General features: G+C 36.7%; 1 protein-coding gene across 2 annotated transcripts in view; it reads left to right on the forward strand.

Moving 5' to 3' along the window:
• The first annotated feature begins 2,600 nt into the window (after positions 1 to 2,600).
• Positions 2,601 to 24,595, forward strand: part of MAGED1 (MAGE family member D1) — a 55,103-nt gene continuing 33,108 nt past the window's right edge. Inside the window, exon 1 of one of the 2 annotated variants that reach the window (XM_043570713.1) lies at positions 2,601 to 2,671. The gene's annotated coding sequence lies outside the window, so the exon portion shown is untranslated. The remainder of the gene's footprint in view (positions 2,672 to 24,595) is intronic. The other variant, XM_043570714.1, reaches the window with a different exon arrangement.

Raw genomic sequence — 24,595 nt, forward strand, 5'->3', positions numbered from 1 at the left:
CTCTCTAAAATGTGAGTTTCAAAAATGTAAGGATTTTTTCTACTCCTTTGTTTATGCATGTATTTCTACTGTCTTGAACAGTAAAAACCGCACAGTAGTTGGCCAACAAATGTTTGTTGGGTGAATAAAATAAAGTGATAAGAACAGGGTACATGGTAGAAGCTGAGAAGAGGAGCAGCTGTCTGATTTTGGTTAAGGAGAAGAAGGAAGGGTCAGCAAGGTTTAATGAAAGATATAAAATAAGAGCTGATCTATGCAAGGTGTATATTAGATAGTAGGGTTTGAAAGTACACAGATTTGAGATCTCAGTGTACTTTCCAAATTGTAAGCACTTTTGTGATACTTGAACTTAGGGTGGGAAAAGCAGAGTGGTGAGAGATGGGACTAGAGAGAGAGAGACAAAGTTAGACAGACTACCGAGGTTTTTGTATACCATGGTAAGGAGTTGGGATTTGGTTAGAAACATGGAGGGTCTGAACTAAGTGATCCTGGTGATTGAGAGGAGTAGATGAAGTCTATAAATATTCATACATCACCTTTTCAGTGAGCTTTTCCATAATGGCATTCTTCTCCCCCTCCCCCATGTACATTGCTATCCTACTTGCTTTATTTCTTCATAGTACTTGTCATTTTCTGGCACGCATTTTCTTAAATATTTTATTATCTGACACAAGAATTTAGTTCCTTTGAAGGCAGAAATGTTTTGTCCATTTTGTTTATAGTTCTATCCTCAGAGCCTTATGTGTATTAACAGCTCAATAAATATTTGTTGTGTGAATTTGTCAAAATTTTGAATGTGGATGAAGTCAAGGAAAAATTATCAGGTTTCAATGCCTCTGGATTTATGATAATATACGGGCTATTTTTCCAGTTCAATTCCTAAATACAATTCATTATTAATAGCATAAGCCTCTAATTTTCTGTATTTATTCATCGGTTAATACAATACACTCTAAATCAACCTCTCTGCATCCAGATTGCAACAATACAACCTATTCTATATATTCTGGTTTTAAACATTAATATATACTTTATTGCTTAAAATTCTTCGACTTTCTGTTTTCCATGACATGGCTTGCAAGTTCCTTCCTTCTTTGGTCTCTTACGTTCAGCTTCATCTCTCATTAGTGTTGCTTTCACAGTATACTTCAATACTACTACCATTCTTCCCTTTCATTCATCCATTCAATAATGTATTCAACATCAAACAAGTCTTTATTGAGCACCCTCTAGGAGATAAGGTATATTTCAGGTTTTCAGTATCCACCAATCAATGGGATAGCCATAGTTCCTACACTGTCTCTTCTACCTATTATTTTGTAACAGTATAGTGCTAGTAGTTGTTTGTGTTTATTTCCCCAACAGTTTCTAAGGCCTTGAAATCCAGGATTGTGTCTTATTCTTCCTCAGATGGGCACTATCAGGAACAGAACCTTACACTGAATGGTTGTTCAGAATCTGCTGGTTGAATGAGAAATTTGAGTTAAAATGTTGAAATGAACTATAAAAAATACCAGCAAAAGTAAGGACCTGTTTGCCGCTGATCACATTTTGGTTATTTATTCATTCAACAAACATTGATAATCACCTATTTTACGGTAGGTTCTTTCTTATGTTTAAAATGTCACCTTTAGCCCTTACACTGTGGGTTCCTACTGTAATGTCAGTGGGTGTACCATAGTATTTGGGACATGGTGGATGCTCACTATATAATTGTGGATTGACTGAAAATAACCACAAAAGAGGAGAACTGGAGTACAGGTTTGGGGCCCAGAAGAGATTTCTGGAGGTAGTGGCAATAGGTGATTCAACATTGAACTTAAAAAAAAATATATGTTTATTTTTGAGAGACAGAGAGAGACAGAGCATGAGCAGGGGAGGGGCGGAGGGGGGAGTCTATGCAGAATCTGAAGCAGGCTCCAGGCTCTGAGCTGTCAGCACAGAGCCCGACTTGGGGCTTGAACTCAGGAACTGTGAGATCATGACCTGAGCGGAAGTCAGATGCTCAACTGGCTGAGCCACCCAGGAGCCCTGAGAACTTTTAACCAGAGTGAGGATTATTTTATTACTGAAACTTTTTGTCAGTTGTCATTTTCTTCGTTTTCTTGGGGTGGTGGTGTATAAGCATACAAGAATTCTTTCTAAATGAGTTTACCTTTATTTGTTTTGAAATTTGAATACAGCATGTAACTCTTTGGATACAATTCCGAGACAAAAATGATTCATATTTAAGATTTTTTTAATCTTGAAATCAAAGTATGCCACTAATAAAAATAAACTTTTTTTTTCAACATGGTATGCCAGAAAAACAGTAAACCAGTATAGCAAATATGTAACTATTGACATGCAAGAGTTAAGGGACTAAGGGTTAGGAATGCGAGATGACAAATTGGATAAGTGGGGTTTGACTGAAATACTGCAGTTCCTGGGATGACTAGAACTAGGATTTGTAAAAAGTTACCTAGTCCCCTCCCAGCCGGTTTACAATACTACCCAGTTTCTGATTTGACAAGAGAGCCATAGCGATAAAGTATTCCAAGAACTTGCTAGAGAGGCACGGGAAGTTGCTTGAGTAAAGGGGGCGTGGTGTCGGAAGTTAAATCTTCAGCTCAACGAAAGAAAATAACACTTCCGGTCACGCCGTCGTTGCGTCGCGGTTTTCTTCACCAAGGTGAGTGTAAAGAAAGACTGATAATTTTCGCAAGTGAATCCTTAAACACCCCGGGGAAGCTTTCCTCCTTCCTACAACATGGGATGGAACGAAGAATTCATCCCGAGTACATTCTGTGAAAGATGTTTCTGACGAGTATGGCGCTGCTCGCCAATCTTTTCTCCCTTACTCCGAAGATGGCCGGCTGTCATCCCCTCCCCTTTCTGACTCTTGTAGTCCTTTTTTCCCTGGTCATTCTTCACCTCTCTTCATTATTCCAGATCGTCTTCCTGATTTTTCTGAGCCTGAGTCATTCCCTCTACCACAGATTCTTATCCTACCTCTTACTGCCACCTTCTTCCCCGCCCCCCTTTAGCCTCAAAACTTTTGCAACCCAGTTCTCCCACTCTTAATCTACATTCTTCCTTTTCCTTCATCCCCAGTACTTTACTCCCCTCCTTGCTGCACAAGGCTTCTGATCCATTCTGTCTCCCTTCTGCAGAGGCCATTAAACTATATACTTTCCAAAACCAGGTGTGGCTTCAGTTTCAAGGTCAACGCTGTTTTTGTTCTTAAAAATAAACAGTGGCAGAAATTTTAGAGTCTTAAGAGACATAGGGTCTTGTTCAAATTATTATTATTGTGTTTATTTTTACTCTAAACAAAATTACACATCAGATACTGCACTGATTTTTAACCGTCTATTCGTGACATTAAAAAAAATTTTGGCATAGAACTGAATCCCCACATTTTTGTCATCTCTTGAGGGTGGAAGCTTTTCCATCTCCTTTAGAACTTGTCATAGATCAGAAATCATTGAAACATATGACATCCAATCACAAATTTATTTTTTCATTTGAGTTATGCTTATTATGCAAATCCTTTCCGTCTCTGATAGCAACATTGAACAGCGAACTGGCAGATTTTTCAGTTTTCCTGGGAACTTTGCAAGTATTATCTATTTGGTGCAAGGTCAAATGTATTTTTCTGTTACATTTATCGTGTTTGTCTTGGGAGAACATTAGTTAATCACAATCTATTATTTCAATTTTTTTACCCGAGAGAGGGGGAATGATCATTAAACTTATAATGAGGGTCAAGGTTTTTCAGGCTCTAAAGAGGAATTTAACCAAGGATCTCCTTGAACAAGTAATTTATTCCTCCCTTCTCCTGTAGCTACTGTGTTACACTTGCCAAAATAAGTGTAAGAATAAGTAATTCTTTTTTCTAGGCCAGGAATAGTTTTCAGTTCTTTTATAAAAAGATGAGGCAGAGATGTTGTGATACCAAAACACTTAGGAACTTTTGGGAAGGGTATTGCTGATGTCTCTATATTCTCTATTCAAATCATAATTACACAGCATTTAAATGTCACATGGCTTCAACCCACTGTGCAACCATTATTCATGCAAGACTTTTTTATTGAATAACTTTTATGTGTCAGACAGTGTTAAACACTGAGAATACAAGTGGAAAATAAAAAGTTTTAAAAACTATAATTGAGAGACGATAAATGATTAAAATAAATATGAATAGGTTGTGATAGGGAGGGGATGTACTATTTTAAATTGGATGGTTAGGAAGACCTCCCTGGTAAGGCAGCATTTTGACTACAAACCTAAAGGAGGTGCGAGCACAAACTATATAGATATTAGTGGGAAAAACAGGATGTATCTATGTCAGTGTCTGCATTTGTTGTTCATTTGGCTCCCCCCCCACACACTTTGTGGTCACTTTTCTGCACAGCTTTAATGCAGCACTCTGCACACTCAAATGACCTAATCCAGTCACATAAATTTCTTGTTCTTTTTCTCCTGGCTAGCTTCTTGCTATCCAGTTAGGTATATTGTCAGTTACCAGCCCCTCTAGGAAGATATCTCTATATCTATCCTCACATCTTCCTCAATCTGTTTGTTTGTGGTGCACTGTGTGGTATCCTACAGCATATTTGCTTACCTTTCTCAGTGCTCTTATTGCTGTGTGTTCATGATATTTTACCCACAAATGTTTGATATGTTAAATTGGAATGAATTTAATACTTGTCTGTCTGTACAGGCAAACTTTTCAATATAGTTGGCCCCCAAATTTCAGAACCACCCTATAAGGTCAGTACTATCATTGTCATTTTACTGTTGATAAAACCAAGACTCAGAGGTGGATAGTAACCTGCTATTGGTGGTGGAATTCATGGAGGTAAGGTCTGTGAGACACTCAGTCCTGGCCTGGTTTTCTTTGTCTTTTGTTTGTGTCTCTTTAGCTGTTTATTAATGAGAAGTACAAAATATATGGACTATTTTATTATTTTATAAGACATAATCTGGGTATAGAAATTTCATTTTAAAAAATTTCCTTTAATAAATCAGATTATATCAGGAGCTTGAATTACTTCATAACTATAAATATTAAGAGCTGAGAGGTGTAGTGACTCTTTTTACTTGAACATTTTTTAATTAATTTAAACAAGCATAAATTGAAAGAAGAGTACAATGAATACTTTTATACTCTAAACCTAGATTCAATAGTTGTTAACTTTTGCCATATTAGCTCACTTGTTCACTCACTTGCTCACTCTTAACCATCCATTCATCCATTTATTTAAAAAAAATTTTTTTTTGCATTTATTTATTTTTGAGAGACAGAGACAGCATGAGCAGGGGAGGAGCAGAGAGAGAGGGAGACACAGAATCAGAAGCAGGCTCCAGGCTCTAAGCTGTCAGCACAGAGCCCAATGTGGGGCTCCAACCCACGAACCGTGAGATCATGACCTGAGCTGAAGTTGGCTACTTAACCGACTGAGCCACCCAGGCGCCCCTCCATCCATTCATTTTTAAAATTAAAGCATAATTGTTTATCTATTTTCTGATCTATGTATTTTGGTTGAACCATTTGAGATTTGCAGGCTTTATTATTTTTTATTTATTATTTTTTAATTTACATCCAAGTTAGTTAGCATATAGTGCAACCATGATTTCAGGAGTAGATTTCTTAATGCCCCTTACCCATTTAGCCCATCCCCCCTCCCACAACCCCTCCAGCAACCCTCTGTTCTCTGTATTTAAGACTATTATGTTTTGTCTCCCTCCCTGTTTTTATGTTATTTTTGCTTCCCTTCCCTTATATTCATCTGTTTTGTATCTTAAATTCCTCATAGGAGTGCAGACTTTATTTTTAAATAAACTTAAATATACACAAAAAGGTGCATGTATCAAAAGTGTATGGCTCAAGGCATTTTCAATGTAAACACACATGTGTAACCAGCATCCAAATTAAGAAATAGAACATGATTAGCATCTGAAGCCCCTTGAATGTATTCCCTTCCAGTCACATCTAAACTCCCAATTAGCCACAATCCTTGCTTCTATCACTGTATAATAATTTTGCCTGTTTTTGAACTTTATAAAAATATGGTAGTAAATCATTATTTTTTTGATGCCTGACCTCTTTGGCTTAAGATTTTGTTTTTGAGATTCATCCATATTATTGGGTGCAGTAGTATGTTTTTGAGATGCATTCATATTATTGGGTATAGTGGTAATTCCTTCATTCTCATTGCTATGTATTCCATTGTTTGAACGTATCATAATAGATGGACATTTTGTATATTTATATTTTTGGCTTGTAAACATTTGTGGACATTATAGTATATGACTTTTGGTGATATATGTACATATTTCTGTTGAGCATATACCTAAGAGAAGAATTGCTGAATTAAGTTATGTATATGATTAGCTTTAGTAGAGACTGTCAACTAATTTTCCACAATGGTTGTACAGGCATACCTTGTTTTATTGCATTTTGCTTTATTGCACTTTGCAGATACTGTTTTTTACAAATTGAAAGTTTGTGGCAATCCTGAGTCAAACAAGTCTTTCGGCATCATTTTTTAACAACATTTGCTCACTTCATGTCTCTGTGTTACATTTTGGTAATTCTTGAAATATTTCAAACTTTTTCATTATTATTATATTTGTTAAAGGTGATTTGTGATTAGTGATTATGACTTTCTGAAAGTCAGATGATGGTTAGCATTTTTTAGCAATAAAGTATTTTTTCATTACAGTATATACGTTTTTAGACATAATGTTATTACATACTTAATAGACTAAAGTGTAGTGTAAACATAACTTTTATATGCACTGGCAAACCAAAACGTTCATTTTACTTGCTTTATTGTGATATTCACTTTATTGTGGTGGTCTAGAACCGAATCTACAAGTTCTCTGAGGTATGCCTGTACTATAAAACTCTCAGTACAAATCTTTAAGAGTTCCACTTTCTCTAGAATATTGTCAACACTTGTCATTGTCTTTACTTTTTAAGGAAAAAAGTAGCCATTATAGTGGTTATGAATGGTATCTTATTAGTTTAATTTGCAGATCTGATGATAAATTTACATCTGTCCATGTTTGTTGGCCTGGATATCTTTTTATGAGATACCTTTTCAATCTTTGACCACTTTTTCTCCTGGACTATCTTACTGATTTGTCGAAATCTTTTTAATTAAGGATGTTAATATTTTGTTATATTCATTGCAGATCTCAGTTGCTTGCATTTTCAGTTTCTTAATGGTGTCTTTTGATGAACTCTCCCAATTTTAGTATTGTTGTTCAATTTCATAATGTTCCCATTTATGGCTAGTGCTTGTTTTGTTAAAAAGTCTTTGCCTTTTTCAAGGCCATGAAGACATTTTTCTGTGTTGTGTTATTGTTTAATCTCTCATTTGTATTCACAATTTATTTTTAATTGATTTTTGTGTATGTTTTCGGTATAAGTTATGGGTATGAGTAAAGGTCCCCTCCCTTTTTTGTATGTCAAAATGGACATCCAATCAACCCAGTATCACTTACTGAAAAGATCATTCTTTCCCTTCTATAGCATCATATTTTTGATAAATCAAATGGTTAGGTTATATATGTGGGTTTGTTTCTGAATTCTGTTCTGTTTGGGTTACTTCTCTATAATTGTATAAGTACCACTGTCATAATTAATGTCATTTTATAATATACCTTATATACAGTCATTTAGTTCTACAGTTTTGTTCTTTTTCTTCAATAATGCCAAATTGGTTTTTTGAATTTCCATTTGCATTTTAGAATCAGCTTGTCAGTTTCCACAAAAATTCTTCTTGGCATTTTGATTGAGATACCACTTAATATCATGGCATTTTACACCTAAATATCTCAGCGTTCATCTCCTAATATTAGGGACACAATAATTTCCTAATATCACCTAACACTTAATCCATTTTCAAATTTCTTTTTTTCCTCAATGACCCTTTTATAGCTGGTATTTCTTTAAAAAATACACAAGCAGTGTTTACTGAGGTTCTGTTTTTTATCAGGCAATATATACATATTATTTAATTTAATCAAAACCAGAAAAAGAGTAATGATATACATATTCTTTCATTTTACAGGAAAGGAAAGGAATCATACTTGGTTAAGAAACTTGTTCAATCATAAAGCTTCAAAGACCATTCACATTCAAATGCATAGTTCTATAATATGAAATCCCTTGCTCTTATCACTGTATCATATCAAATACAAAAGAATAAAAGTAAAACTCAAATCATAAAGAGATAGGGAGAGGAAGAAATTCTGCTGAGGGATCTATTAATTATAAAATGCAGAATATAGTTCTTATGGCTGGTATTCAAAAGCATCACCCAACCTAGATTAATGTATATTTATAGTTTTTGAGATTTTTTTGTTGTCATTTTCCCTGTTTTGTTGAACTTGTGGATATTTTTATATTTGGTACTTTTCAATCCATTGCAGTCATTATTTCTTCTGTTGCTCAAACTTTCCAGTTTAGAATGAACCAGTTGGAGCCTCTGATATTGGTTTCTTTTTTCCTTTATTACTGAAATTTTCAAATATATTTAAAGTAGGATATAGCATGTATCCATTCTCAGCTTCAACAATTAATACCATTTTGCTGATTTTGTTTGATCTTTTCTCCTCACCCACTTTTTCACTGGGGTATTTAAAAAATTTTTTTAAGTTTATTTTGAGAGAGAGACAGCATGAGTGGGGGAGGGGGAGAGAAGGAGGGAGAGAGGAAGAGAGAGAGAGAATCCCAAGCAGGCTCCACACTGTCAGGGAGCCCAACGCAGGACTCGAACTCACAAAACTGTGAGATCATGACCTGAGCTGAAACCGAGCGTGGGACACTTAACTGACTGAGCCACCCAGGCGCCCCTTCACTGGAGTATTTTAAAGCAATCCCAGACATTATGTCATTACACAGGTAAATAATTCACTATACATCTCTAACTCTTAAGTGCATTATATTAGTAACCAATAAGCCATTACACTTAATAAGATTAACAGTAATTCTCATACTATGTAATACCCAGTTCATATTCAAATTTCTATGATTTTCTTAAAGATGTCTTTGTATAGTTTCTTTGTTAAATCTATATCTAAACAAGGGCCACAAGATATTTTTGTCTTCAGTCTGTTTTCCTGTTAAAACCTTGTATAGCCAACCCCTCCTCCACATTTTAAAGACCATTGGTTTGTTAGAGAAACTAAGTCATTTATTGTGTCGACAAATGGATTTAGATGATTGCTTCCTTCAGGTGGTATTCATTTTGTTTTCCCATCTGCATGTTTCTGTTCACTGGCATTTAGAACTAGAAGATTTATTAGGTTCACTTTCAATTATTATATTTTGTATTTTGTTTTGCTTTAAAAAAAATTTTTTTTAGTTTTTTATTCTCATGTTAGTTAACATACAGTGTAGTCTTGGCTTCAGGAATAGAACCCAGTGATTCATCTCTTACATATGGCACCCAGTGCTCATCCTGAAAAGTACCCTCCTTAATGCCTAGCACCCATTTAACCCATCCCCCCACCCCTATCAACCCTCAGTTTGTTCTGTGTATTTAAGAGTCTGTTTTTATCTTATTTTTCCTTCCCTTACCCTATGTTCATCTGTTGTTTCTCAAATTCCACATAAGAGTGAAATCATATGATATCCATCTTTCTCTGACTGACTTATTTTTTAAGGGAAAAAATCATTTCAAGTAGTGATATGCACTTTCTATTGCATTTTATCATATCTGGTTTAAATTTTTAACTGATTCTGGGGTTCATTTGTGTTTTCAGGTGTTGTCAGCCTGATCTCCATTTTTTTTTAATTTTTAAAAATGTTTATTTATTTTTGAGAGAGAGCACACGTGTGCACACGCACGCACTCATGAGCCGGGCAAGGGCAGAGAGAGAGAGATACATAATTCGAAGCAGGCTCCAGGCTCCAAGCTGTCAGCATGGAGCCCAAAGCAGGGCTCAAACTCACAAACTGAGGTCATGACCTGATCCAAAGTCAGATGCTTAATCTGATGCAGCCACCCAGGCATCCCAACTCCATTGTAGCATCTCCTACCAACCTTTCTCCTGTTTAGCAGCCATTGAAGATAATTGTCTAAATTCATTATTTTACTAATAGTTTAAAAAGAGTGGTCTAATTTTATCAATCCTTCTGCATTTATTAGCTGGAATTATTTCAGAAAAAAGACCTCTTTATCAGCTTTTTTTGGGGGGGGTCCCCAAATGTATTCTATAAAAAGAAAGTCAGGATAAATGCTTTTTTTTTTTTCATTTATCAGAGTAATGGGTTCGTTCCCTAGAGAATTTCATTGTTTTCTTTAATATTATTAGGAATTCATGGATTTTTATGTATTTTAGGTACCCATTGTGGTTTATTTTTGATGCCCAAACTGTGTCATTTTAGAAATTAGGAGACTTTTCCTATATTCTTTACATGATCTCATTAGATCTTGGCTTCCTTGTTTTCTGACATAAGATATTTTAGGCTCATTCCCTGCCCCAGTCTTGACATCAGCCATTTTGCAAGGAGCCATGTATTCCTTCAATAGGGATTGGTACTTAGAAACCAAGATGTGAGTGCTCAGGGGATTATTACTATTTTTTTAGTAATGCTATGTGGCCTTTTGTTGTGACCGTTTTCCTTACTATTTTGAATATAAGTGAATGATTCCACCAGCATTAAATTGATAATTAGCTAAGCATGGCTTTCATTTGTTTATGTAGGCATTCATTCAGTAAAAATTTATAGACCACACTACCATGTATTTGATCTTATGCTGGGTACAGGGGATGTAAAGGTAAATCTGACATGTTTCCTGTCCTTGATGAAGATTCATTATAGTGGGGGTACGAGTAAATGAACAGACAGTGTCTAAAGAGTATGATAAGTACTGTAGTGGGCATAGTACACAGTGGGGGCAAGTGATAAGCTGTGGGGTAGCACAGAAGGGGCATCTGAAAATGCTTTGGAAAGGAAAATAATGCTTGATACTGGGTGAATAGAGGAAGTATGAAGGTAGAAGCGCTATGAAGGGTATTCCAGTCAGAGGAAACTGGAAAGAGGTGGGGGAGATCTTGATATATTCAGAGAAAAGCATATGTGTGGTTGGTTATAACTGGAATGTAAGTTTCATGTAGAGGAAGAAAAATGAAACTAGAGACATAGATAAGGGCCAGGATGTTGAGCGCCCCAAAAGTCAAGTCAGAGAACGAGGATTTCACTCTGAAGCCTGTGAGGAAGAAGCAATAAAATTGTCTTAAGCAGATGAGATACACAGTTCTTTTTGTAATGTACTGATGATGCACTGGGTGAATGGGTGGAAGTGAGACAGTAGGAGACTGATAAGGGGGGGGGAGAGGTGTAGTGGTCCAGGAGAGAGATAATGTCATGTTACACTGCATTCTGCACTCTGTGTGTGTGTGTAGTGTATGGGAAAGTCATGTGTGTATGTATTACATATACTATAATCTATTATAATCCATAATATACATATACACACATTTGTGGGGTGCAGTGTAACATGACATTTTTTGTATATGATAATATAATATAGGCGACATATATGTATATAAAATAGATCTGTGCATACACATGTACATAGCTATATGTGCATATATATCCAGGGGCTGTCCCATTACAACAGGTCTAAAAGAGAGTATATTTCAGTGAAGAAGTATTGCCCAAGGACAACTGAAAAGTGGAAAAGGGCTAATAAGCACTCCCTCCTTGACCAAATGTGAGTCATGCCCCTCGGAGCCCTCTTTTCAACTAGATCTCATCCTTGGGCATTGTCTTTGGCCTGTCTGGTCTAGTTTTAGAAAGTATCCTGCTGAATAAATTTAATGAGACTCCCCCCCCCAACATTTGATATGTGATCATCCTGGTTTGCCTTCAGCAAGAATTCTCAGTCTGTTTAGCAAGAATTCCCCTATCCTTATGTCTCCTCTTAATTTTCTGTCTACTGACCTCCTGCCCCCTCCAAATCTATTCCTTGGCTATAGATTTCCAGGTGTCCTTACTTAATTCAAAGTAGAGTCTATTTTCTCTTCCCTTTTACAATAGTCTTGATACTTCTCAAAATAGTTCTTATAATCTTACCATTTTAACAAGTGTCAGGATAATTTTTTTTTCTTTTAACAGGCCACATGAGAATTTTGTTTATTGTGGTCTTCCTCTTCAAAGCTCCACTAGTTGGCACTGCGTCCCAGTTGTGTATCCTTGAGTAATCTGAGAATTCTACTTCCTCCTCTTCTTCCTGGGATTTAAGGGTATGAGGAGGAGATGATTGCTCAGTTTCTCCCAGAGGTTGGAATGTAGCCCTAACAGTTATCTCTGGCGGAGTGGAATGGTAATGAAGATACTCATCTCCTTTTATGTGTTTCTGTGTGCCAAGCACTGTTGTATACTAATGAACATGTATTGCGTTTGTCTTTTAAGACTACTATCTTTGGGGCGCCTGGGTGGCGCAGTCGGTTAAGCGTCCGACTTCAGCCAGGTCACGATCTCGCGGTCCGTGAGTTCGAGCCCCGCGTCGGGCTCTGGGCTGATGGCTCAGAGCCTGGAGCCTGTTTCCGATTCTGTGTCTCCCTCTCTCTCTGCCCCTCCCCCGTTCATGCTCTGTCTCTCTCTGTCCCAAAAATAAATAAACGTTGAAAAAAAAAATTAAAAAAAAAAAGACTACTATCTTAAACCTTTTTTAATATAAAACATGAAATTTCTTTACATGGTTATATAAGGTGTAGATTCAGAGGTTTCTGTTAGATTAGGGATTTAGGGGAAATGAGGGCAGTGAGTATGTATGGATTAGAGTTAGTGAAGGCTAATGTGCAGAGGACTAATAATGTAAATGGTGAAAGTGTTGATCAAATGAGTGTAGACTTTGGTGTCAAAGATCCTGTCTATGAAAAATATAATAAATAAGAGGTGGTACATGTATATTTTTAAGATGAGAGATTTGAACAGGTTTATATGTTCTACAGGGGAGGAGCTGATAAAACCAGAGGTTAGAAATAATATGAGAGAGAGGGGATAACTGGAGAAGCAAAATGTGGAAAAGATGTGTTGAGAACATGTGAAGTACCAGTCATGAACATGAGAAGGGACATCACTTCTGACTTTGGAGTTACAGAGAATCAGAAGGGGATGTTTTTGAAGTTTTGGAAAGGCAAGAAACAGGAGGAGTTTCTTTCTTGGTGTCCCTATATTCTCTGTGAATAAGGTAGCGAGGGCATTCTGGAGTGTGAGAGGGGATGGCCAGGGCCAGAGGAAAGAGGAGAAGGTTACAACCTTCTTTACTGAATGAAAAAAGATTGATGGGCAATAATGAATACCTATCTAGGTTGGAAATTAAGTGTGTTTAGTTTAGTTTTTTTTTTCCAGATATATTCAGCTGCCAAGAAGTAGGAGCAAGGAAGGCAAACATTGGGCTTGATTTTAGACTTGTAAATGTGCTGGTGATAACTGAGGGGCTAAATAAGTAAGTTGTTGAGGTTACTGATGAGATTTGTTCAGGTTATAGGCCATGGGATCTAATCTCATCAGGGAAGAGTATATTCTCAGGAAGATTCATTCTGTGGATCCAGAGAAAGAGAAGCTGTGTGAATATATGGTTGGGTGTGGGAGAAGTTGTATAGAAATTTCAAAGCTCAAAGAGTAGAAGTTAACAAGGTGATATGGCAGACAAGAAATTGTGGTCAAAGTAGGTTATTGGAGCTTAAGATTTCAGAGGAAAGGTAGTTCTGGATGATGACAAGGTTTAGTGGGTGGGTGAGTTGGAATAGAAGAGGTCAAAGAACTGTGAAGCTGGAGTGATGGACAGGTTAGCCATGAGATCATCAAAGATACTGGGGAAGAAAAAGTTTAAGGGTTGAGAGGAAGACAAGGGAGATGCTATATTTTGTGGAAGGGGTGAGTATAGATGAGAGACAGATGTCATGGTAATCAAAGGAACAGAGATTTTCACAGCAGGGAGGAAGATTTAGGGAATGCGAGCAGCAATGGCTAGCATGAGTTGTTGCCCTTAACCAGTTTAGCAATAGATCCCTTGGATGGCCCTGGCTTTATTTGTTACATTTTTGTCTTTGTCTCTGCCTTTTTATGGGGGGGGGAGGGGGCAATTACCAGGGTTAGATGCCAGGAAAGGACTGGTAGTAAAATCTTGAATGTAAGGGGAGCGAAGATATCCCTCCATATTGATTTCTATTCTTGGAGGGACTTGAACAACTGCCCTTAGCAACTTTAAGGGAAATAATACTGCTGGTAGGACCCTGGCTTGCCCAGGTGTGTGTTTCCAAAAATCCCATTGCAAGTGAATATGGATAGCCAATTCCATAGCTTTTACAGAAAGAGGTGGATGCTTTTTATATAATATTCCTCATGTCAGAAAGGTTGAGAACATATGCTTTAAAGGAGTTCCATAGGAAGGCCCTGGATTCTTCCTTTTAAAAAAATATTTCTTGGGGTGCCTGGGTGGCTCAGTTGGTTGAGCGTCTGACTTCAGCTCAGGTCGTGATCTCACAGTCGGTGAGTTCAAGCCCCACGTCGGGCTCTGTGCTGACAGCTCAGAGCCTGGAGCCTGCTTCAGATTCTCTCTCTCTCTCTCTCTCTCTCTCTCTCTCTCTCTCTCTGCCCCTCCCCCACTCGTGTTCTATCTCTATCTCTCAAAAATAAATAAACGTTAAAAAATATTTCTTAAATTGTGCAGTATAACAAAAATACTGAAAGTTGCATAAACTGTAAATGTACGCTAAAGTGAATAATTATAGGGGCACCTGGGTGACTCAGTCAGTTGAACATCCAACTTCAGCATAGTTCATGGTCTCACGGTTTGTGGGTTCGAGCCCCACACTGAGCTCGCTGCTGTCAGCCTGTCAATGCAGACCCCACTTTGGTTCTTCTGTCCCTCTCTCTCTGCCCCTCTCTTACTTGTGCTCTCTCAAAAATAAATAAACATTTAAAAAATAACAAAGTGAATAAATATAAACACCGATAAAAGAACCTTCCAAAACCAAAATAGAACATTGCAGGTTATCCAGAAGCCTCCATTCTTAATTCTGTCTCTCTCCCAGAGGTAACCATTTATCCTGACTTGACTTTTATGGTAATCACTTCTTTGCCTGCTTTGCCTGTGTGTATAGACATGTGTGCACATAAATACCTATTTATACATTTTACTGTTTATGAAAATTTGGATTGCCTTCTTTTTTTGGTTGTTGTGAATAGTGTTGCTAAGAACATTTTTGTACACATCTGTTGCACATGTACATGTGTTTCTCTAAGATATATATCTGGCAGACAGATTACTTGGTAATAGTTTGTGCATCCCTTCAACTTCATTAGATAATGGAAAACTGATTTCCAAAAGGATTGCACCAGTTCTGACTTTGAGATATATGTGGATTTATACTTTGGTATTTTCTCCCCCACAGTTTTGAGGCCAGAAAACTGTGGCTTGGAGTTGATCAGGGTAGCCAGGACCTGTGATTTACTGTGGATATGGGGGACTTGGTTACTGTTTCACATTTCTCCTGGAACAGTTACACTTAGCTGCATCAGAGGGCTTCCATAGGAGAACCTTGGTTTGGTCTTATCTTTCCCAGGATCTTAAGGGCCAAGAATTGGGCCCCAGAATTGAGTGTGTTTGCCCAGCCTCTGAGGCCATTTGAGAATGAAGGAGGCTTGATTATTATCCTGCAATGCTCCTCCTTCTTGGGAGGTCCAAACAGTTGATCTTAGCAATTAGCCAAGGGTTGTGTAGGGGGACTCTGAGTCAGTTGCCTCTTCTTCAGACTCCAGAGTCAAGAATCAAAACCAGGAAGTTATTAGAGATAACCAGCATCTGTGGATGGCAGAATATAAAGACTGGTTTAGTGGCTTAGATGACCCTGTGTCTTTGGAGGGTCCTTGAACAACTATCTTTAGCCATTTAGCCAACTCCCTCCTTGTTCTTTTTGTCTCAGAGTCTATCTGTTAGGGAGCCTTTTCCTTAGGGAGGGCCCTGGCTTGTTTATTTCCTTCCCAGAGTTTCACGGTTTGGTAGAAGTGCTTGTAGTGATTAAAAATTATGAGTTTATCAACTTTCAGAAAACTGACAAAATGTTCTATGTGAAGATGTGAAATATTATATGTATGTATTATTGATTTTTTTATTTTGAAATAAATAATGGAATAACAAATAATTCTAAACTTTAATTACAATTAGTATTTAATGTACTTCTTGGGCCTGACTGTATTTTTTAGTTATTTCACAAAAAATAACATATTAGCATATTTACCATTAGGAGATGCTTATTTTATATTTTATTTCACTGTTTCTTTACTTTTTACTACTGTTATTATTTTTGCTTTCTTCATGTTGAGAATTTGAATTTTCAAGATAATGTCATTGAAAACAGTGGCATGTTTGTTGTAGCTCTTCACTTGATATCCTTTCATCCTTTGGCTGCTATTTGTGTCAAGTGGTTTAATGCCTTGACTACAGTCCCTCACATATTCGCAAGGGAAATATATTCTAGAAAACATGTCATCTTTTTTTATTATTATCATCAGTTGGGCACTATACAAGCCTTATTACCTTTTACATGTTGTGCTCTGCTCTGTATCACATGGCAGCCTACCTGAGGATGTCCATCTCACAGATACTGCTTAAATAGTGTGTTACTAACAAGTTTGGAATACTAGTGTGCTGTGGTTTACCAGTTGGGAATGTTGACACCAGGGGTGTGGGAGAATCAGCAGGCTTATGAGAGCACTATCTCATCTATGGCTAGGTGAAGGGGGTGTTCTAAAAATCACTGAAGGATATAGGTAAGCTTCTTTTTCAAGGAGAGAGATTCTACAGGTCACAAAGGAAGGATTCCAGGTGGGAAGGAGAACAGGAAGCGATCGCTTCCAGGGGAAATAGGCATAGCTCACTACTTTTCATGCCTTCTGTTTGCCTTCTTGGCTATCAGGAAAATATTTTTCCAGGGCCTTGGTAGACAAGAAGTGTGCATGAATAAAGGGGGATGTCATATAAAGTGAGAGGGGAAAGGTACACAGTCTGAGAATGTCAGAAGTGCTAGGACACTAGTGGGAAATATAGAGTAGCCTTAAAAAAATAGATACACCATTAATTAATTAATCAATTAAGTAAGCAAAAATGTAGTGATCTAGACTCTCCTGGATACTGAGGACATAGTTAAATTAGATGTATTTTCTACTGAATCTAGTGGGTGAGATAGGCACAGACATTGCAACAGGGAGTGCTATGATGGAGGGGAGACCAGGATGTGGTACTTTCAGTAGAAACATGAAGGAGGAGGGTCCTCCAATGCATTTTAGAGGCTGGGAGAAGGTCTCCTGGAAGGCACCAGGTTAAGAAATTAATTTTGCATGCAAGTAGCCATTAATCTGGCAGTGGATGAGAATCGTCTGAGTGTGGGGACCAGAGAGCAAGTGGTCATTAGACTATGTATAGTAGCTGCCTGGGTATGCCATCTAGCCTTGAGCTTGGGAAGTACCTGAAGAAATGGGCCGTTGAGAGGCCACTCTGATATAATAGAGCTAAGGAAAAGACTTCAAGTAGGAATGAATATTTTCACAAATGGTTACATTTAGATGTAATATTGATAACCTTAACCCTCAGGAAAGAGCAGTCTCTTCCACTTTCCTCAGTATGCCATGAAATTATCATTTTCTACATATGCCATGTTTTCACCTTGTTTAAGGAATTCTTTCTTACCTTGATTTCCTAAAGGTATTCTAGTATATTCCCCTGTAAAACTTTTATAATTTGGTTTTCACAATTTTATGATCCACTTGGAATTTTATTTTTGTATATTGTATGATAAGGAGAACGCACTTAAATTTTTTTTCTGAATAATTTATCAGTGGTTTCAGGATTATTTACTTAAATTTATTCTTTCTCCACATATTTACAATGCTGTGTCTGACATATACCAAATTGTAATAGATGTATGGGTGTGCTTTTAGGCTTTCCATTCTGTTTCATCGGTCTATTTGTCTATATTTATACTAGTTCTACACTGTTAATTACTATAGCTTTGCAATGCATGTTAATATGTGATAGGGAAAGACCCTTTTCCTTATTCCTCTTCCTCAAAACTATACTTTTTGCTCTTTACTTCTCCATATGACTTTTAAGGTAAGCTTAACATGGTCTTTAAGAAACATGGAAATTTTTATAAGAACTTCTTTCTATATATCGATATGTAGATTTGGTTGCATCTTTACAACAATGAAGGTGGTTCATCTCCTTTTATCTAGGTATTTTTAATGTCTTTGAAAGAAAGTTTTATAGTTTTCTCGATAAGGGTCTCATGCATATTTTGTTAGACATATTTCTGTGTCCCTGATAAGCTTTTGTTCCTCTCACTGATATTTTTAAATTACATTTTGTAATTGATTGTGACTGGTGTATGGGAGTGCTTGATTCTGGTGTATCGTTCTTAGATCCATTGTGCTTACCTCTTTCTCAGGTCCAATTGTTGTTTATAGGTTTTGTTGAGTTTTTATATAAATTTTATATAAAATATACTTAAAAGTATGTAAATCATAAGTGTACAGCTCAATGAATTATCACAAAGTGGTTTTGGCTTGTTAATGTGATTTGTGAATAATTGTAATTTTTCCCCCTTTCAATCCTTGTATCTCCAAAGATTGATATCATTATGTATAAAATAAAATAGAATTTCTTTTCTGAAACAGTTTTTACTGAAGCATCTCTGAGGATTCATACTCTAAATAGTGGTGTTTTATGTATAAATACTGTTGAAGTTATCAAAGAAAGGAAATTACCTTTATTTGGAAATTCCAACAGAACTTAATAGAAGAGCCTTTAGGGTGGTGATATTTCAGTTAATTAACTGCAGTTCAGGATTTGGTGAAATGCTGAAATGAAACTTGGTGATAGACAAATATATACAAATTAATGTACTGAGACTAAAATAGATATAGAAAGAAAAATACACCCATCCTACACTAATACATACTTTCTAGTGACCAGAACACTCAGGTCCTCTCTCCAGGGCATGTCAGTTCCAATATTAGGATACTTGGGAAGTCAAACTAAGAAAACAGCTTGTTGCTTACTACGAACATTGAATTAAAGCAAAGAAGGCAGAGAATCTCGCAAACATGGGGTCTTTGTGTCACTGTGGATCATTTGAGGAATACATTTGAATGCGTTGCCCTCTCCATCACACTCCAAGGAGTTTGAGGGACAGCAAGATGTAGTGGAAAAATATTGGATTTTGTTGACATTGAGAGGGACTTGAATCCTAGGTCTTTACACATTATTCTTAGGTAAGTTACTTCTCAGAGTTTCATTTTTCTCACTGGTGAAACAGAAGTCATGACACTGTTAATTTAAAAGAAATATATTCTTTCAAATTATTTGTTATATAGTGAGTCCTGCAGAGTTGGGGGTTTATATTTGTTTATCCATGTCTGTGGGTGAAGAAGAAAGTGCCATTGATCCTTTCTAATTTGTCAGAATGATCTTAGCAGTATTAATCTGTTTCCAAATATAGAGATTGCAATTACAACTTTATCACCAGGTAATATTAGCTTCCTATTGCTGCTGTCATAAATTGCGACAAACATAAATAGTAAACAAATTTACTATCTTAACAGTTCTGGAGGTCAGTAGACCTAAAATCAAGGTTGTTGGCAAGGTTGAGCTCCCTCAAGTGGCTTTCAGGGAGAATATATTTCCTTGCTTTTTTCAGCTTCTAGAGGCCACCTGAGTTCCTTTCTTCATGGTCCTTTTCTCTCTCTTCAGATCCAACAGTATAGCATCTTCAACTTCTCTGACTTTGACTTTCTACTTCCACTATTCTGTCTCTTTCTCTGACTTTGATCCTCCTGCTTCTTGTAAAGACTCTTATACTTACGTTGAACCCACCAGAATAATCTAGGATAACTTTTCCTCTTAAGATCCTTGATCACTTAATGCAAAGTCCCATTTGCCATATAAGGTAGAATATTCATAGGGTCAGAACATCTTGGAAAGGCTGCTATTCTGTCTACTACACCTGGTCAATGAGTTAACAAGTAAGATACCTAGTTAAAATTACACATTTCTTTTGTGGGTTATTTTCATTGAACAAAGCATTCATTTCTAAAGTTGTGGGAGTCCTACAAAATGTCTTTAAATAGTACTTCCACAGAATATTTGTATTAACAGAGAATATAACTAGTTGGTAGCAGTTATGATTATTCAAAAGTCTCCATATTGTAAAAGAGAGCTAGATTAACATTCTTGTTAAAATTCTCAATTTAATCTCTTTTAAATTTAGATTATTTGAAATAAGTGTGAAGCAAGATGGTTTCCACCCCTCCACACCTCCAGGAAAGAGAGTACAGAGCCTTCATGTCTCTTTGAGTTTCCTTTTGGTGATTGCAAAGATTTGTATTTGTAAAGTTAGGCTCTGGAATTCCATTAACTAATTTTAAGTCAAAAGCAGATCTGGAGCCCAATTTTGCTTGTGAGAGTAGAGAAAGGGCTGAAAAAAATTTATTTGTTTTCAATGAAATTGTATGTTTTGTGCCTTATAAAGTAATTAAGATTCAGTGTGATCACTTTCACAAGTCCCTGACACCTATTTAGTGAATGAGAGCAGTTTGAGTCTTTAATACTCTTTTCTGTACCTTTTTCTCATTTTGTACTGTAATAATTTTCACAAATTATTTTCTTAATCTGTTGAGTAAAGCTATTCCTTGGGTTTTTCATTTGACGCACTGTGTTTTTCTTCAAAAAGTTTGATTAGTTTTAATTGTGATATACCACTTGTTATAGTTTCCTGATGTTTGGAAATATTTTCAAGTTTGTTATTTACTTCTTTGTAGGAAAATAGGTATCTTATAGTTTGTGTTTGCTAACCCCAGTGTTTAAGTTTTTTCTATCATCAGTTCATCTTGCTGTTTGGCTTCTTTATCAAATTCAAGGCTCAAGGATCCCCAGGGCAAGTCATGTAATTTAGTCTAAGCTTCAAAATGACCTGCTTCCATTCATCCACCCCTTGGGAACGTAGGCCTTTTGAGGATCCCGCTTATTGTAGGAAGAGTCTCCTGTTAGTTTTCTTCTCTGTGTAGTTCTGGACTTTAATCTGTCTCCTTTGTCTTTGAAACAACTAAAATGAAAGTTAAATTTTTTTTGAAATGGAAAAATGCCTTCAGGACAGAAATTGCCTCCCTGCATATCTATTTCTCTAGATTCCCCTTTCCCTCTGCTGTTGTCCTGATGTTTCCATATTTTTATTGCCCTGTATTTTTATTGTTTTTAAGTAGATGTTGGTTTTTCATTAATATTTTGTTTTGTTTTGTTTTCAGCTTGAGGGTTTGTCCAAACTACCTCATGGGCAATTACCAGAATTAGGAAAATTTCCTACAACTTTTTCCTACATTTTCTTTGAGATTAGGTTTAGGCTCAGAACTTCTCGTTAGCTTGTGGGTTTTCTTTTCTTTATTTTGTAGAGGAAACATCCAGTACTCAGAAAAGTAAAGATACTTGCCTAAGGTCACATAGCAAGTAAGTAGTAATATTGGAATATGAGCCCAGCTCTGTTCAACCCTGAAGCCTGTGTGCTTGACCCATTCAATGTACTGCATCCTTTGGATTCCATTGTTTTGTTCCTGGAATATGGGACATTTTTCTTCTAGGAGGAGAGTAAATGTCTCAGTGTGTTTTTCTTACTCGTTTTTTAATCCCTCAAGATCAGCACCCTCTCTCTTGCTCCTGGGGAACACTGCATTTCTATGTCTTTTTCAGAGATCCATGCCTATTTCTGAGACATCCTAATATATAAGAGACCCTCTTCTACCACCTACCCTGTGCCTTTCAGAACTGAATTTAGGGACAGTCAGTACCCCAGCTTTAACCACAAAGTTTTATTTCCTTTTCAACTGTGGGATTTTCCACAGTTGATCAAAATGCATTCCCAGCTGAATTTGGAAAGAGCTAAGGAAAAAGGGATCCAGGAAGAAATTCTCTTAGGTGAGCAAAGAAGGGAGAATGAGACAGGTACAAGCTTCAGAACTTATAGTTTTGTTAGATAGTGTTAGGGTAGTTTTGGAATTTTGGTTGGTTGAATGCCCACAAGACACCTTGACATGGCAGAAAACACAGGAGCTTTGGAGTCAGACACACTTGAATTGACACTCAGTTCCCCTATTTAGTAACTCTAAAATATTGGGTAAGTCAGTTCTCCTCTTTGACATCAGTTTCTTCATGTATACAATTTGAATAATAATACTTACCTCTGTCTCAAGGTTTCCATGTGAAATATAGGTAATATATTTTGGTGAAGTGTATGTAGTTGGTATGTACTTGGTAGATAGTTGCAGTAATTATTATCATTATTGTTGTAACTGTAGGGGCAGAAAAGTGTCCCTTTTTTTCTAGGTGGGCTATTTCATGTATTTATTATCTTTTTGCATTTTTTTTGTGAATGGTTCACTCATGTTCTTTGCTTATTTCTGTATATGAGCCTATCTATCATTTAGTTGATGAGATTTTGATGAAGAATAGTATGTAGTTCAAAGAGGGAAATTTCAGAAAAAGTTGAAATTCTTGGATGGAACTGGAAGATATTATGCTGAGTGAAATGTCAGAGGACAGATATTATATGTTTTCACTCATATGTGGATCTTGAGAAACTTAACAGAAGACCACGGGGGAAGGGAAGGGGAAGAAAACAGTTACAGAGAGGGAGGGAGGCAAACCACAAGAGACTCTTAAATACAGAGAACAAACTGAGGGGGGATGGGGGGTGGGGGGTGGGGGAGAGGGGAAAATGGGTAATGGGAATTGAGGAGGGTACTTGTTGGGATGAGCACTGGGTGTTGTATGTAAGCCAATTTGACAATAAATTATATTCATAAAAATTTTAAATCAAACAGCAAAAAAAGAGAAAGAAAGAAAGAAAGAAATCCTAAAGAATGTTATAGATCCAGAATCCAAGGCCAGTTCGTCAGTCTCTTCTGTGGAGATTTGGCATGTGATGACATAGGCTGCAAGAAAGTTTGGCAGGCAAGAACAGAACATATTCATTTTTTTTCTGGGGAAATATGTTGCGGGTACAGTACTGCCACTTATAAAAGTAATCCTACCGAAGAGAAAGACTTTGAGTGCATTGACTGAGGAAAGACTGAGCTAGGTGTTTCTATATGAGGAAAACCCCTGGGAGAAAGATCATAGAGGTATGGTTTATAGGACCACAACTGCAAAGGTTTTAGAATTTGTGAGACACTGGAAACTTTCCAATGGGGAGAAGCCCTACGGGTATGATTAATGTCTAAAAGCCTTTTTGTCAGTGTTCAAGGTCAATGCCTCAGAGTGCCCATAGTAGAGAGAAACCCTGTGAAGGTAATGAGTATAGACATTTTTTGTCATGATGTCAAGCTTATTTGACATATGAGGATTCACACCTGAGAATTTATTCATATGGCTATGAAAACATGAGGAGACGACCTTCAGGCATGATTTAATTCTCTTTCAACACCAGAGATTTCGTAGGGTAGGAAGACTTTCCCAATGTGAGAGAAATGGCAGTGGGTAATAAGGTGTTTTCAATTATATGAAAGTGCATAGTGGAGAGAAACCCTGTGAATGTAATGACTATAGGAAAGACTTTAGGACAAGCTCAGACTTTTTTAAACCTAGGAGAGTTCATAGGGGAGAAGAACTTTATGCTTGCAATGCCTGTGGGAAGGCTTGGAGATCAAGGTCAGACCTTACAAAGCATAAAAGAATGGACAGTGCAAAGAAACCTTATGGTATGTAATGAATGTAGGAAAAAGATTTTGGTGATATCAGTGCTTATTGAACATCAGAAAATTTGTAATGGAGGTGGAAGGAGACCTTTGTTTATCACTGTAAATTCATAGTAAAGAGAAACTATATTGTAATGAATAAGTCTTCAATTAGAGGGTAAGTCTTAGCTATTGTCAAATGATTGATAAAGGCAAGATCTCCTGTGTACATTAAAAATGTGAGTATGCTTTCAGTATGATTTAATCTTATTTGACATCAGTGGGTCCATAGTGAATAAGAATCTTTCAGGTGCAGTGAATGTAGAAAGGCCTTCAGTTTGAACTGTAATCTTACTCAGCGTTAGACAGTACAGGCTTCTTAGTAATGTAATGATGTGGGAAGGTCTTTGTGAGAAAATCAGATCATGCTAAAAATAAAGAAAAGATTCATAATAAAAGTTGACTAAAATACTTTACGCTTATTCCATATAATTATACACCTACCATGTTCCAAGCAGTATAAGAACTTTATGTAGTTTGTTTCATCATTTAACTCTTGCAACTGTCATGTAACGTAGGGACTCTCATCCTTGTTTTACATGTGAAGAAACTGAAGAAATGAAATGGAAGAATTTTCCCAAGGTCACATAGCTATCGCTGGAAGAACCAGGATTTGAATCCTAGATAATTTAATTGTTCTAGGTTTATAATGATAATGGCAATGTGTAAATCTTCAGAGATGTGTTAGCCTTTATTCATCATTAAGGAATTCATTCCAGAAATTGGAATTAACTCTTCAGTGCAATGAGTTTTGGAAGCCTCTAGTCAGTTTTGGAATCTGATAGATACTCCCAGAAA

The sequence above is a fragment of the Prionailurus bengalensis genome, chromosome X (assembly GCF_016509475.1).
Source record: "Prionailurus bengalensis isolate Pbe53 chromosome X, Fcat_Pben_1.1_paternal_pri, whole genome shotgun sequence".
Taxonomy (NCBI): Eukaryota; Metazoa; Chordata; class Mammalia; order Carnivora; family Felidae; genus Prionailurus; species Prionailurus bengalensis.